The sequence below is a fragment of the Aquila chrysaetos genome, chromosome 23 (genome assembly GCF_900496995.4).
Source record: "Aquila chrysaetos chrysaetos chromosome 23, bAquChr1.4, whole genome shotgun sequence".
NCBI lineage: Eukaryota > Metazoa > Chordata > Aves > Accipitriformes > Accipitridae > Aquila > Aquila chrysaetos.
In genome coordinates this window covers 5,526,851-5,540,690 of record NC_044026.1, presented here as the reverse complement: position 1 = coordinate 5,540,690, position 13,840 = coordinate 5,526,851, and the positions used below count along the sequence as shown (strand labels likewise).

The 13,840-nt window shown below is 38.3% G+C and overlaps 1 long non-coding RNA gene across 1 annotated transcript in view; it reads left to right on the top strand.

The window, feature by feature from the left end:
- Window positions 1-13,840, top strand: part of LOC115334588 — a 38,047-nt gene that overhangs the window by 16,719 nt on the left and 7,488 nt on the right. The window contains exon 2 of the long non-coding RNA XR_003921183.1: window positions 13,329-13,574. This is a non-coding gene — a long non-coding RNA (uncharacterized LOC115334588). The remainder of the gene's footprint in view (window positions 1-13,328; window positions 13,575-13,840) is intronic.

The following is a 13,840-nucleotide window of genomic DNA, read 5'->3' as shown; positions in this document are numbered from 1 at the left end:
AAATTTGGTTGAAATTTCAAGGTTAGTCTCCTGTTACTGAAATTAAGATTTGTCTTGTAGTGAGTTCTGGGCTATTTAATGTAACATGTGATTGTTGTACCAGAAGCAGATTCTTTAAAAAAACCAGATGCACGGTTTTTCAGCAACAACAAAAAAAATTCTTGTTTCCTTTTGTATGAGTGGAAAGAAACAATTTAGACTTCAGAGAATTCTTCTCACTTTTCGCTGCCTTCCATTGTGAAGAACCACTGTGTTTAATTAAGGACAGAATTGCTAGATATACTCAGACAAAGAGTATCAGACCCATTTGGTTTCTATCAGCAATCATAAGATAGTGCTAGGGAAGGAACCCTGTGAATAATGAAGAAACTAAAGTAGCAAAACTGGAGACAGTTACAACTGCCATCCTGAGGTCCCTTGGAGGTAAGTTATTGACTGACCATGTTATAAAGTTATAATGCCACAGCAGCAGCTCAAGCTTTCTGCAAAGCCATCCTAGTTTCCAATGGAGTTAACACATAGTTGCCATGCTACTGCAAAATACTCTCCTGTAATTGGCAACTCATTAGGTGATGTGCTGCAACTGGGTCGGACTATTCCTCTGATTCCTGATTTCAGAAAAGTTGATTTTCATGCAGGTGTGAAGTTTAAAGGTACACAACTGTGGTTGCTAGGCTTAAAATTTGACCTATTTTTTGCCAGTTTTTCACTACTATGTAACTTTTCTCTAGCTGATTGTTTTCATTTCATTTAATTTATTTTTATTTTGGTTTGTTGGAGTTTAGGGCTATCCAACTACTAAGGGTTAATATAACCAGATTAAGTGTAGGTTCCAACTAACAGTGTTCTCCCTTGCAATGCTTTCATGTTGAGGATCTACAGAGCTTGCACACTGAATATCATTGTATCACTCACAGGCACCCTTTTACTCCCATGAGGCTGCTATATTAACCTCCTACTTTTCTGCCTGTCCTTTGTAAAATTCAGATTTTTCCTACCCTGATGCTGAGGATGACCCACTTTTGATCAGAGATTCTCAGTAGTCAGAATCTAACTGTGGCACTGTGGTCTTATAAAGATGCATCTGAACCTAAACTTGACCATGGTTTTTATTACTATAATTATTACTTCACTGCATGACATAATGCATACATATTTCATATTTGTTTACTCCAGAACAAACCAAAATATACCTTTTGCTGGATTTGTCAGTCCTTCATTTGAGCAGGATTTAAATATCAGCCTATCAGTGATATGCAGACCCCTATAAAGACCTCCCTCGATATTTTTAAGGCAGAATCGGGATAGAGCCTGGTCCCTTTGCTTTCATTGGGGCCAAGTTTTTGATCTTGGTGTTTTGGTTTTCCCTACAGAGATTTTTCTGCATTCACAGAGGAAGACATAAGATTTTTGTGTAAGTGCATAACAGTGAGGATAAAACAGGACTCTGTTAACTCCTGCAGGCAGCTGGGCTGACCAAATTGCTCGCCCTCCAGGACAGTTGCATTCTGTGCCTTTGCAGGTGCTGGGGAGTTAAAAAATAGCATGGTTCACCTCTTGGACAGACATGGCATTAGATTTCAAAATTCTCATCCTTAGCAAGAAACCAGAATAAAAGGGCATTGTGGCAGACAGCAGCATGGGAGGTAGGGCTCAGGGTGGTTGGAAAGTGAGCTATCTCTGCAAAAGTATTAAGCATGACCTACTGTCCTCTTCCTCCATTTGCAATGCTGTGGTCCAGCAGGTTTGCAGTCTCCGGGGTCGTAAATCCACACACATAGACACTTTTCTTCCATCCCAGCAGTTCCCTTTCCGTAAAAGTACCATTGTTGCACTGTTCCGCCGTTGACCCCAGGGAAGTGGCTGATGCCGAGCGGTAGCAAATGGTGAGGGTGCTCTGGCCGAGACCACGAGCTCACCCGCGAGCTTGTGAAAGGGTGAGTATCCTGCCCGCCCCACGTGTGGGCACCAACAAAGCGGACACGGCATTCGGGGGCACGCCGCCGGCCTCCCCTCCTGCCTCTTTGCAGGAGCCATGGCTTGCCTCAGGCTCAGCTCCGATTACTTTATTCTGCAGTACTTTGTGGGCGACAGGCTCTTTTCCAAAATGCCTTTCTCACGCAGACATCTCGCCTTTCCAGGCATGCCATCCTTCTTTTTTCTATTCTCAGAATATTCTTTTTCGGGGGTTCGGTGGCAGTGCGGCAATCCCCTGAATCTGACCTTTATAAAAGACTGGGAAAGGGTAAAAACTATTCCTTTTTACTCTGTCCTTTACAGTGCCTTTGTGATTTATAAAGAAACAACAGCCACTGAGCTTTCTTACTTTTATCTTTGTTTTATTTTTAACTTTAGCAATATCAAATCTTGATACCCTTCCCCCCTTTTTCATGAAGACTTTCTAGGGAACTTTGCAAGTGGCAGTATTCAGAACTCTTTCTCAAAGGGCTGACTGAGCCTTTTTCTCATGTGTTTGTCAGGAATTTAAGTCCTGTAAGTGCTTATGGGAAAAAAAAAAAACACTTTTAAAGAGTATGATTTAAATGTCCCACCCTCCTGTCATTAAACAGCTTCCAATCTTTTGTCCCTTTTGATGTCATAATCCTACCAGTTCTCCAGACTCCTGAGGACTTATCTAGGGAAAACATGGAAATCAGTACCTGAGAAGCAAATGGGCTTGAAGGACAGAAAAGAATTTTTGATGGTTTATTTATATATTTAAAGAAGAGACAGGAAAGTACATTTATATATATATATATATATAAATTTCACTTTTAAGTTCTTCTATGGCCTGCTGTTTAGAGGTTGTACTCTGGTTAATAATAGCACAGACTGATTATCAGAATTCCAAGGCTTTTTTCTACATCATATTCTGTTGTGGGATTTTTTTCTATACTTACGCATGTATATCTGGCATAATATCAAATGCTATGTAAAATTCCATAGATCTGAATTGCGCTTTCAACTTGCCAGTAGTGTCAACTTTAGATATGACTTTTTTTTCCCCTGCAAAGTCTTACTTTTAAAATATGGATATAAAATAGCAATTAGAGTACTGTGTCAATCAGTGTCCACTATTTTAACCTGCTACTTTCACTTGGAGCAACTTATACATTACACTCTATTCATACTGTGGAACTACCATGCCCTAGAATGAATACAAACTAGGGATAAAAAGCTTTTTGTTTCAAGGCTTCACAAATGTGGAATCAGTTACCAGTTGATTTAAGAACAATTGGGAGCTTTTCCTGTTTTAAGATGGAACTGAAACAATACTTCATGATGACTAGAAGTCGTTGTAATTGTTTTAATTGATGTTATTCTAGTGTTATCTTGGTTTATTGTTTATTTATATGCATTTGTTTATCGCAGGTCATGCTTGAAAATGGGCTTTCATCTCAATTTGCATAGTCAGCTAACAAATATATGTATGTATGTGTATCAGCTACACTTGTTTATATCTGACAGCAAAACCATATGTATTCTACATATATTTCTTGCCTTTATGTTTGTGCTATCGATTAAGACATCTGAGTTTGATTTCAGCTTGACTTTTAAGTTTGCAGGACAAACCAAGCAAGTATGTATCTAATAATATCAGTTAAATTATTGTTTGGCTCCCAAAGCACAAATCAAGTTAAAGCATTAACTAAGCACATGTTACTGTGCTTTATAAAGCAGTTCACTCTTTAGTTGCAGGGTTTTACTCCTGCACTGTGTTGGCTTTAAGCAGCATTAGCATTCAGAAATTATTTTTGCATCTCTAAAGTCAAACGATGTATTAAAAACAATGATAACATCACTTGTAGAGAAATACAGTCTGGCATCAAGTATTTATTATCATAGCTGATAAAGTAATGGCATGTTTAATTTACACTCTCTGAGAATGATAAATATCTACATGAGTATTCCTACCTGTCTTTACACATCCAGCAAGAAAACTAACCAATATATAAGAGGAAAAGATAGGAAGAGCAAGTCATTATTTCATCTGTTCCATTTACAAACTCAGAAGTCACAAATGTGCAGCTGGGAAATGTGTTTGTCTCAAAGCTTCAAGTCTGTGACATGTTAATTCATAAATAATTGCAGTCACATGGTCTTCCTCGAGGGCATTAGCTCAGTATTCCCAGTACAGTACACTTTACTTGTAATAGAAAAGAGTGGACAAAAGTGGTTTTCATAAATCAGATAAAATTGCTCAATAAATCCAAAACATCTTTCATTATTTCTAACAGAAAATGAGCTTAGTTATGTAAGCAACATTTTTTAAATTTGAATGGTCTTTGGAAACTGGCAGGTGAGGAAATAAAGGGCAAGAATACATTATTTTTGGTTATGGAATCTGTCAACTAAAGGTTTCACAGCCCTGGACCAAATAGTGCTCTGACTTGCATCCCTTGCTAACCCATGGACGACCTTATATCTAGATACTAAATACTTCCATTAAACAAGAGCACTTTTCTATTGGGACAGTCATATGATAACATCGCCCGTGTCATTGTCTAAATGCAGCTGTTTGCAAAAATATAGGCTTTTTCCAAAAAATGTTGTCTTTGGTACTCTGACTGCAGAGTGAATAATACAGTATGAAAGGAACCTGAAGGAGCCGTTAGGGTCCATTGTGTCAATCCAGCTGCTACACATGCATATTAAGTCCACATTTGAAAATGCCTGTGAAGCTTTTTTCTGTTTGTTTTGTTTTGCAGTCCATTTTTAAGCATTCATACTTCTTCCTTTTTCATTGCCAGAACACCTAAACCACTCTGAAGTAGCCTTTGGACAAAGTCCAATTTAAATTGAAAACCAGTTTAGTTATACAAGACTAAGATTTTTTTCTTCTTCTTCTTTAAGTCAGGTGAAATTTAGAAAAAAAATCATGAAGATTTAGGACAAAAATTGTTTTTCCATTGGTTACTAAAAAAAGCATCTTGTCTCATCTGAGAGCTGGTTGTCAGGCTCCAGTCAGCATTGGAATTAGTCTCCTGAAAGTAGGAATTAGAGTGGAAAACTGACTGACCCTGACTGTAGCTATTATTGTTCAAACCACCACAAATTTCTCTTGATAAGAATAGTGTTTTGTTCAAATATCAGATTAATTTGGTGTAGACATATGGTTGTCATCCAAAATTTCATATTTCTAATAATTCATTTGCTAGAATACTTTGAATTCAGAGAATCAATCTTGTGAGTGTAGCATAAGAACAGCATCACAAATGAGAATGCCAAATTTAAACTGTTTAGTCTGGGAATTTATTGCTGGCACTGGAATGGTTGTTGGCAGAACATGTCTATATAGGGGGTTCGTTCAGCTACTTCATTTCCAGTCTATGTCATTAAGCAGTGGTTTGAGGACACTTAGTATTTCAATGCAGTAGACAACAAAAAGAAAAACATCCCCTCTCTCCCTTTCTCTTTAATTGTATATTGGTACCTCAGAATTTTGGCTTAAATATTAATCTGATTTGCATTTATACACTGGGAATTACTTAGAGTAATTGAAAAAGTTTGTAGTTAATATAAGCTGTTGGTGTCCTGGATTTCGATACTAGTCCTAATGCTCATTTTGCAGATGCTGATGCACAGTCTTTTTAGCTTGAGTTTTAACAGCCCGAGCTACATAAAGGATGTCGAGCAAAGCAGGTAGTGTAGGGCTAGGGGCACTGTGTTCATGAAAGAGATTTACTTCAGCATTTGTCATGCTCCAAGCTGAGAAAGTATAGGTTTGGGGTATAAATTGTGCTTTTACTAGTTAACGGAAAGTATGGGGTGAAGGTTTGAAAGGGTTTCAAAGACAAACCTTGCCCTTACCTGCAGCACGCTGCAGAAAGGTGTCAGACACAACCGACCGCTACCTAGACCCAAGAGTCACCCTGCGGCTGGAAGGTATGAAAGGTTCTGGTCCCAGCTGACACTCTACGTGCACACTGGTCACCAGCTGGTCTGAGGATGGCAAACGTGGTCACATCTCTAAATGCATAAGATGGATACATCTCAGTATTAATTTAAGCCTGGAAAACACATCTCCGCATTTTCTCTTTCAGATGAAGACAGGGATTACAGATAGGGAAAAAAATTAACAATAGCAAATAAACCTCTTATTGTACTGCACGGGCTCAGAGAATCACAGAGCTATTTACCAGCAAACACATCCCACGCAGGTCATTCAGTCCAGCCTTTTTTTCTCCTTCCCTCATGTATTGTGTCAGGATTGATTTCATTAAACTTAAACCATTGCTGATAGATTGACGTGAAGTCTGGCCTTAAAATCCTGTAGTGGAGGTGATTCTGGAAAAACCCTTGATGGTCGGCTCCATGACCTAAGTGTTCCTGGAGCTGTAAAGTTTTTCCTAATATTTAACCCTATTATCTATGTTGCAGCTAAAGTCCATTACTTCTTGTTTTGTCCCCGTTGACTAATGAGAACAATTGGTCCCTGTCCTCTTGGTAACACCCCTTTATGCAATTATCGAGAGTTATTATGACTCCCTTTTGGCTTCTCTTCTCTAGCCTGAACATATCCCAGTCTCTTAAGCTTTCCTCCTGGGCCTTATTTTCAACACCTTTTATCATTTTTGATGTCCTTCTCTTAAGACTTTCTAATTTGTCTGTATCCTTTGAAAAATGTGGTAGCCCAAACTAAATGCAGCTCTCTGGATGAAGCTCAGCCGAGTCAAACCAAGCGGAAAAACTGCCTTCCTTGTATTACATATGACGCTCCAATTAACACAACCTAGTGTAGCGTTTGTCTTTTCTGTGACAGCATTGTCTTTTTTGCTTGTTCAATATATTGTCCATTATCACCACTATTCCCTTCGCTGGAGTTTTCTGATCTAACTGGTTATATATGTAACTTTGATCATCCTATTCTTAAGTTGTTCCATCATCTGCTTTGAGTTTCCATACAGCCACATATGCTTCCCATCTTCATACTCATTTGTATGTGGCTTTGCCTTATCTGAATCTTTGTCCTAGTGCCACTAATGTACCCTTAGCTATTGGAGTAATTTCGCTATATCATCTCTAGGGTAGTCTTTTTCCAGCAACTGAGTACTCTCATCAGCAATACCGAAGCCCCATCAGAAGTTTATCTCCATACCATTTCAACTACTACATTGCTACTGTGCATGTGGGGATTAAAAAAATTATATATCCTTATATATGTGTTATTTCCTTGGAAAAGGAATGTTTCCTTGTACGTAGTTAATCAATGATCTGTGAAAACAGCAAGGAGGCTAGACTAGAATTACCCAAAACACAGATTTTCTTATTTGCATGGACTTATGGTATTTTGATGTAGTATTTCCTTCCACCTTAATTATGAAATCAAATACTCAGCAATTTCCCACAAGCTAGAATTTCAAAACCTCATTTCAGAAACTCGGACACGTGATGTTCCAGAACTGGGATATGTATCCGTCCCCAACCCACCTGGGAGGCAGGCAGGAGGGAATGCAGCCACTACCGAATCCCAACCCAGTCAGTGATGCTGCCTTTGCAGGACTAGCCTGGGGCTATGCAAACTCAAGCTAATTCTAGGCGTGCTGGCGTAAAAGCCTTGAGAAACGTTTTTTGTTGGAGCTACTACAGTATTACCCTACTGAAACTCAGATTTGGGGAGCTGCAGCTCAAGTTTTCAAGGCTTCTCTTTCTTCAGCAGTAAATGTGGAAGAGTTCAGAGCCCCAGGATGGACTGAGGAAATATTCTTCAAACCAGATCTTTACTAGAGCAATATTTGTCAATTTTGGGGAAAACATTCAGGTTCAGCAAACTGATATTTTTCTCACAATACACTGTTTTGTTAGGAACTCTGCGCATGCACTAACAAGGAAGTACCTTGGTTTAGCTACATACATCTGAGCATTTCCAGGGGTTTTCATGGGATTCTCGCTCCAGAGGAGAGCTCAAAAAATCCTTTTACTCTTACTTACCTTTTATTTCTGTTACTTTTTATTGTGCATGAAAGAATGCTCTTCGCTCTCGCTGGGCTAACGAAGATTTATAATGTTTATTCATTTCCTTTTCCCTCTTAACATGAACCGGAACAGTTTGCCTTACTCAGGTTTCCAGAGGTATGTCTACCTCACTTGCTCAAAATGCTTTCCCAGGAGCGGACAAGAGCGCATTGTGCCTGCACGCAATCCACACCGGGGCCTTGGGCAGCCTGCCCAAACACGCCTGGCAGGGTCCTAACCACCTCCTTACATATGAATACCACCTAAGAATGCCCCATGTGTTTGGGCCCACGGGATGTTGCATGTGCTAAAGCAGCTCGTTTTGTACCCAAGCGTTCGCCGGGCGCAGAGGCGGGTCCAGCCCGGGGGGCAATCATGGGGCACCCCTCGGAGGAAGAGTTATTCCTTCTCTTAGAGGTGAAATGACATTGCCAGCATGGTCAGTCTCAGGCGTTTGAGAGTGAGGAGGTAGGCTACCCAAAATACGAGATTTTACAATATATTAATAAGTGTATATACTTACACATGTTGGCATTTATAACTCGACGTATATTTCTAACGGGAGAGGATTACTAGGGGGAGAGAGAAATCTTTTCCTTTTCCTTTTTCTTTTTCTTTTTGAAAGGAGAAAACAGAGTCTCTCTTGCTGTATTCTCACTCTGGAAGTACAAAGCAGCACTAAGGTTTTTGCAATAAAATGTTGATAACTCCATATGGAGAAAGTCCACGTAAACAATGACTTTGAACAGGCCACATGCTGAGATAGTGACACTAGGTTAGCGTAGCTGTCCCCTCCAGCACAGCTGTAGCTTATACCAGCAATAAAGGCTTTCTGATGGTGTGTTATTCACCAATTCAAAAAGCAAAAGAATTTTTATCAATAACAGTACTTTTAGATTAATATAGTTGCTTAAACATTAAAGCTTCTGCAGCACAGCATTTAACAGCATAGTTAAAATTAAAACCATGAATAAACACCCCACCTCAGATTGACATTATTTTACGAGCCATTCCTAATACGGATCTGGCCATTATCATACCACCGCCTATGCCAATAACATTGCCTCTATGAATAAAATGTTTGCTTGTACAGTTGGTCTGTATTTCAGGCCCAAATCTCTCAAACGAGAGTGGGAGAGAAGCCCAGCATACTGAGTCATGGTAAAGTTCTTTTCAAGGCCGAGGAAAATGTAACTCCCAGAATAAATTACCGTACACAACATTTTCTTTTGGGCCAGTTACCACTTTGTAAGAATCATTCAAGTGCTCTTATCTCCTGTTCTAAAAGGCTTGCTTTGACGTGTTCAAACGTTAGCTGCTTGTTACAGGAAGACTTACTTTCCAGGAATACAAAGATTCAGTCTTTCATCAAACCGTTCGTAGCGGTACATTTACTCTCCCTGAAAAAATTGTTTCTGTTGATATAGTTCAACTACACTGAAGAAGAAGAAAAAGTTCCGTTCTGAGCAGATGGTTAGGATGACTGACTGCAAGCCAGGGCTAAGAAATTACTAAATATTGCTTGTGTTAAGAGCAGTGTAATTTCTCTACATATCTCGCTTCCAATTCTTTAGCCATTTTCTTCCTCCTCGTGAAAAATAGGAGTTAGGAACTATTTCAATATGTTTTCTTTTCTTATTTTTTTTTAACCATGTTTTTACAATCTTCTATTTATTATAGGATTTTTCAGCAGCAGGGGAACCACAAAAGGTTTTGTTCCATGATGTGGGAAGTAGTTCTCCAGAAGCAGGACCAAGACAGGAATCTCCCTCATTTTATGAGCATACAAGTAAAAGGCTCTCAAGACATAAATGAATCTCTTCATTCTCAAACATTTCCTCGACTGATTGTAGATAGCTAAAGCTATAAGTCTTCAGTGGTGTCACTTTTTGGAAGTTTTGTTCTTAACATATTAGGACTGATGAATAAGGCATGGGACATTCCACAATATCCCAGCTGGGGGATTATGCAGCTGGACAAAATTATCCCTATTAGGTTTTTTTTAAAATGATGATATATCTTTTGATAAACCTTCTGGTTATAGCTGAATAGTAGAGACATTATAGGACATAAATAGAGACATAATAGGACAAAATAATTCCATGAAAATAATCATGTTTTAATTTTGAACAAATGTGCCTTTAGCTAGAATGTTTGTGAGATGTCTTGTGATTACTGCAAAATGGGAATAGAAAGTGATTTTTGAATTCTGAAATACGATGATTTACAATAGAAAACCTGACTCTGAGTTACTTCCACTCAGAGAAATACAACCTGCGATGTGTTCTGCTCCGACTAACCAACATAACAATATTGAATGCCAAATTTTGAATATCAAGCACTTGCAGTGAAGTGCTCATAAATGATACACCTTCATTCAGGGAATAATTCTGAATAATAAATCTAAGAAAGTCATAAACTGCTCTTGTACAATTCACAAATAGGAAAAGGAGGTGAGGTTTGTCTAACAAATTATTCGGAGTGAATTATGCATCCGGCAGGTACCTCGAGTCCCTGATCTGTATTTTCTAAAATTTGTATGGGATGTCTCCTCTGAAGATTTTGCAATATAATTACCTAGATCAGTCATTCCCCAGCTGGATCCTCTACGGCAGAATCATTGTGCTCACATATTCCTGGATGAGATTGCTTCTACACCCTTTCCTTATGCCACTTCCACGTTACCTTTCTAAGCAGATTTGTCACCTGTTCTGGGAGAAACTGTGGCCTCCATTTCCTTCAGTGACCTAAAATAATTAAGAGCTAAATCTCCTGTCTTCAAGTACTTTTGCATATGCTTAAATTTATGCACATGAGTAGTTTCATTGATTTTAGTGGGTCTATTCATAGGACTACATTTAAGCAAACTTATTTGCAGGTTTGGGCTCTTAAGAGATTTGTCTCCTAGTGTTATGTGCTTCCTACTTTATCAGTAAATAGATCATTATCACTCAGTAATGCCCGAAACATGCACCACTAACTAAAGGAGCTATGAATTATCTATAATAAAAATCTGTAGTAAAATTAACTGGTCTTGCTTGCATTTAAAATCTTTATTTTCAGTTAGATGTTTGTGATTTACATGGAAACAGAAGAAAACAGAAAAAGATGCCGTGTGTTCAGAATCTTCTTTTGCTTTTGAAAGGTACTTTGGGTCAGATCCCCAAAGAAAACTCGGCACTTAATTGCAGTTTCCGGAGGTGCTTGGTAGTAAACGTGGCTCGGAGCATAAGAAAAATTGTGTATTTTTTCAGCCGTTTGAGGAAGTAACACTGACACTAGGACAAGTATAAATGTAGATGGCTGTGATGCATTTCACTGCTTGTAACCTATACAAACAGCACTGGAGTGCAGCAGTCAGCTGAAGGAGCTGGCTTTTGGAAGGGGGAGAGAGAAGGAATATCTAAATGGGTTAGCTGTTAAGAACAAGAAGCTTTTGATTTAAGAAATATTAAAAGTGAGTTCCTGGATTTTATTCCTGACATACACCCAATTAATATATTTTCCAAAACCGAGACACTGTATTTGCAGGATTTATTTAATATTAATGGAGGCATTAAAGGGATAATGTAGTACCTGTAAGATGCTTTTAATTTTTTTTTCCAGGTTTTGTTTCAAAAACGCAGAAGCTGCTTCTGACCTAATTGATCAAAAATGCTTTTCTTTGGGAAAGAGTGCAAAATGTCTTCTTTTCAAGGCAAATGAATTTGGGGGCTGGTGAGACAGGGAGAAAGGTAATATATGCCAGCAAAAGTGCCAGGATTTGAGCTGGAAATAAACCTCCAGCATAACATGCCTTTTGATATTGCTCATATAGTCATTCAGAACTTGTATTTCTTCATTTGGATGCATACAACTAGTTAAAAATATCTGTTACAAGCCTTTTCTTCCTGCTACATTTCTAAATTTCATGGAAAGGGTATTCTTCAAAGTTATCTTATGATTGCTCTTTAGAAATTTCCACTCATAGGAAACCTCACACAAAAATAAGCTTATTAATTAAATAATTTTACTAATTAAAAAAATTTATCAGAATAAATTATATATTTTTATTATGGATTTTTGGAGACATGTCTAGGTACCTTATCCCAGATCCACTGAAAACTCTGTTTTTCTTCCAGCTGCAAAATTCATCTGCTGTGTCCCTATGATAATTATATTAATATAGTAATCACCAGACAAATTACTAGAAAGGATAAAGAGTAAAAGTTATCACCTATAACTGTGTTAAAGTATTTAACTTGATGAAATTTTTCAGTAAAGTAAAAAAAACCAAAAAACCACAACAATATTTTCTGACTGATGACACACGTTTCATAAATGGATGGATTGCCTTTCATACACTTAAATTCCAATTTTTAAAAAAACACAAGTATTTACACATTATCTCCTGGTTCTTTCGATGAAGTACTGAACGAAGAGTACTACAACCCCTCCCAATAGTTTGACCTTTCCCCTGTGATCTAACCTCGCTTTCTCCTCTTTTCTACTTTTTAATAACTGCATGGACACCATTTACCAGATACAAGAGGAATACCTTACATAAGGACACATAACCCAGGACTCTTTTTAATATTCATGAGTTTTTCAGCTTTATTAAAGAAATTCAAGTAGCTAGTGAACACTGGATTGCATTCCTCCACCATATATCTTTTATCTGGCTGTTAAAGTTAAGCATTACTAATGCCATTTTAACTTCTCCTTCTTTGGAATTCAACTCCTTGGCTGACATGTAATACATGCTCTAGATTCTCCAACGTGCGTACCTACATGAACAACCACAACTATTTATAGTTGCTACCAGGGTCCTAAAGACATGAAAGTTCCCAGATCCAGCAGGTTAGCTTTGAACTCACTGAAAGAAAGAACCAAAAAAATTTAGAAAGTTCTCCCCTCCAGTCAAAATCTGGAGCTTCATTTCCCACCTCAGATTTTTTTTTCGAAACTCACTAGGAAAGTCCAGATTCAGGTTTCAAAAACCATGAGGAAAAAAGGAAACCCTTATTGTTACTGTTTTTTTCTGGCCAAATCTTGACATTTTCCAATTGTATCTCCATCCAAAACAAGAGATCAGTTTAGGAATAAAAAATACAATTACTACATGAAAGGAAACAACATTCAAATGTTGTTAATTAAATGAGGGAGTGGATGTCAATGTTAATGTGTAGGTACATAAAAAGGACCTTATTTTGCAGATGTATGACAGGGCTCCCTGAAGAACACAAGTTTATTATATTAATTCCATGGTAGTTGAAAGCTACATAATCAAAAACACCTTCTAAGTTTGGCAGAAATATAACACTGGCTGTTTAAAATAAAAGGTCTGTATGGAAAGTTCAGTTTTGTTTTGTTATGTTTTTTTATTCCCCTAGGGTCATTGTGGTGGAGGAAATATTTTTATCCAGGCCTCAGGAAATGGTGGTCTGGCTTGCAACTGCAGCGGTGCGGATAGTTACACGAACGGTATTTACTTGGGGCAAAACATGCCATCACTTATCTCTCCCCCAAAACTCCTGGACTACAAGAACTAATCAATGTCAATGGCCACCTGGAAATATCCCGTGAGGAAGGGCTGTGGAAGCTACTACCCTGAAACGACCCTTTGAATCTGAAGTGAGGTAAGTCAGAAATGTGCAAGTAAGATATCGGTGTGGATAAGCAGAACCCTGCTGAGTTCTATTTCAAACAGAAATTCAATGAGAGGCCGTCATGTACTTCACTTATACAAGTGGGCTGAAATGACAAGGAACATGGAGGGTTTTCTGATGGAGTCTTTGTGCTTTGCAGGTGAATGCTTATGGCAGAGGCAATGTGGCAACCTCAAGTTAGCAGAAATCCGGCAGATTTTCTGAAGGTAGTTTTACCGATTTTCACTCCTCTTTTC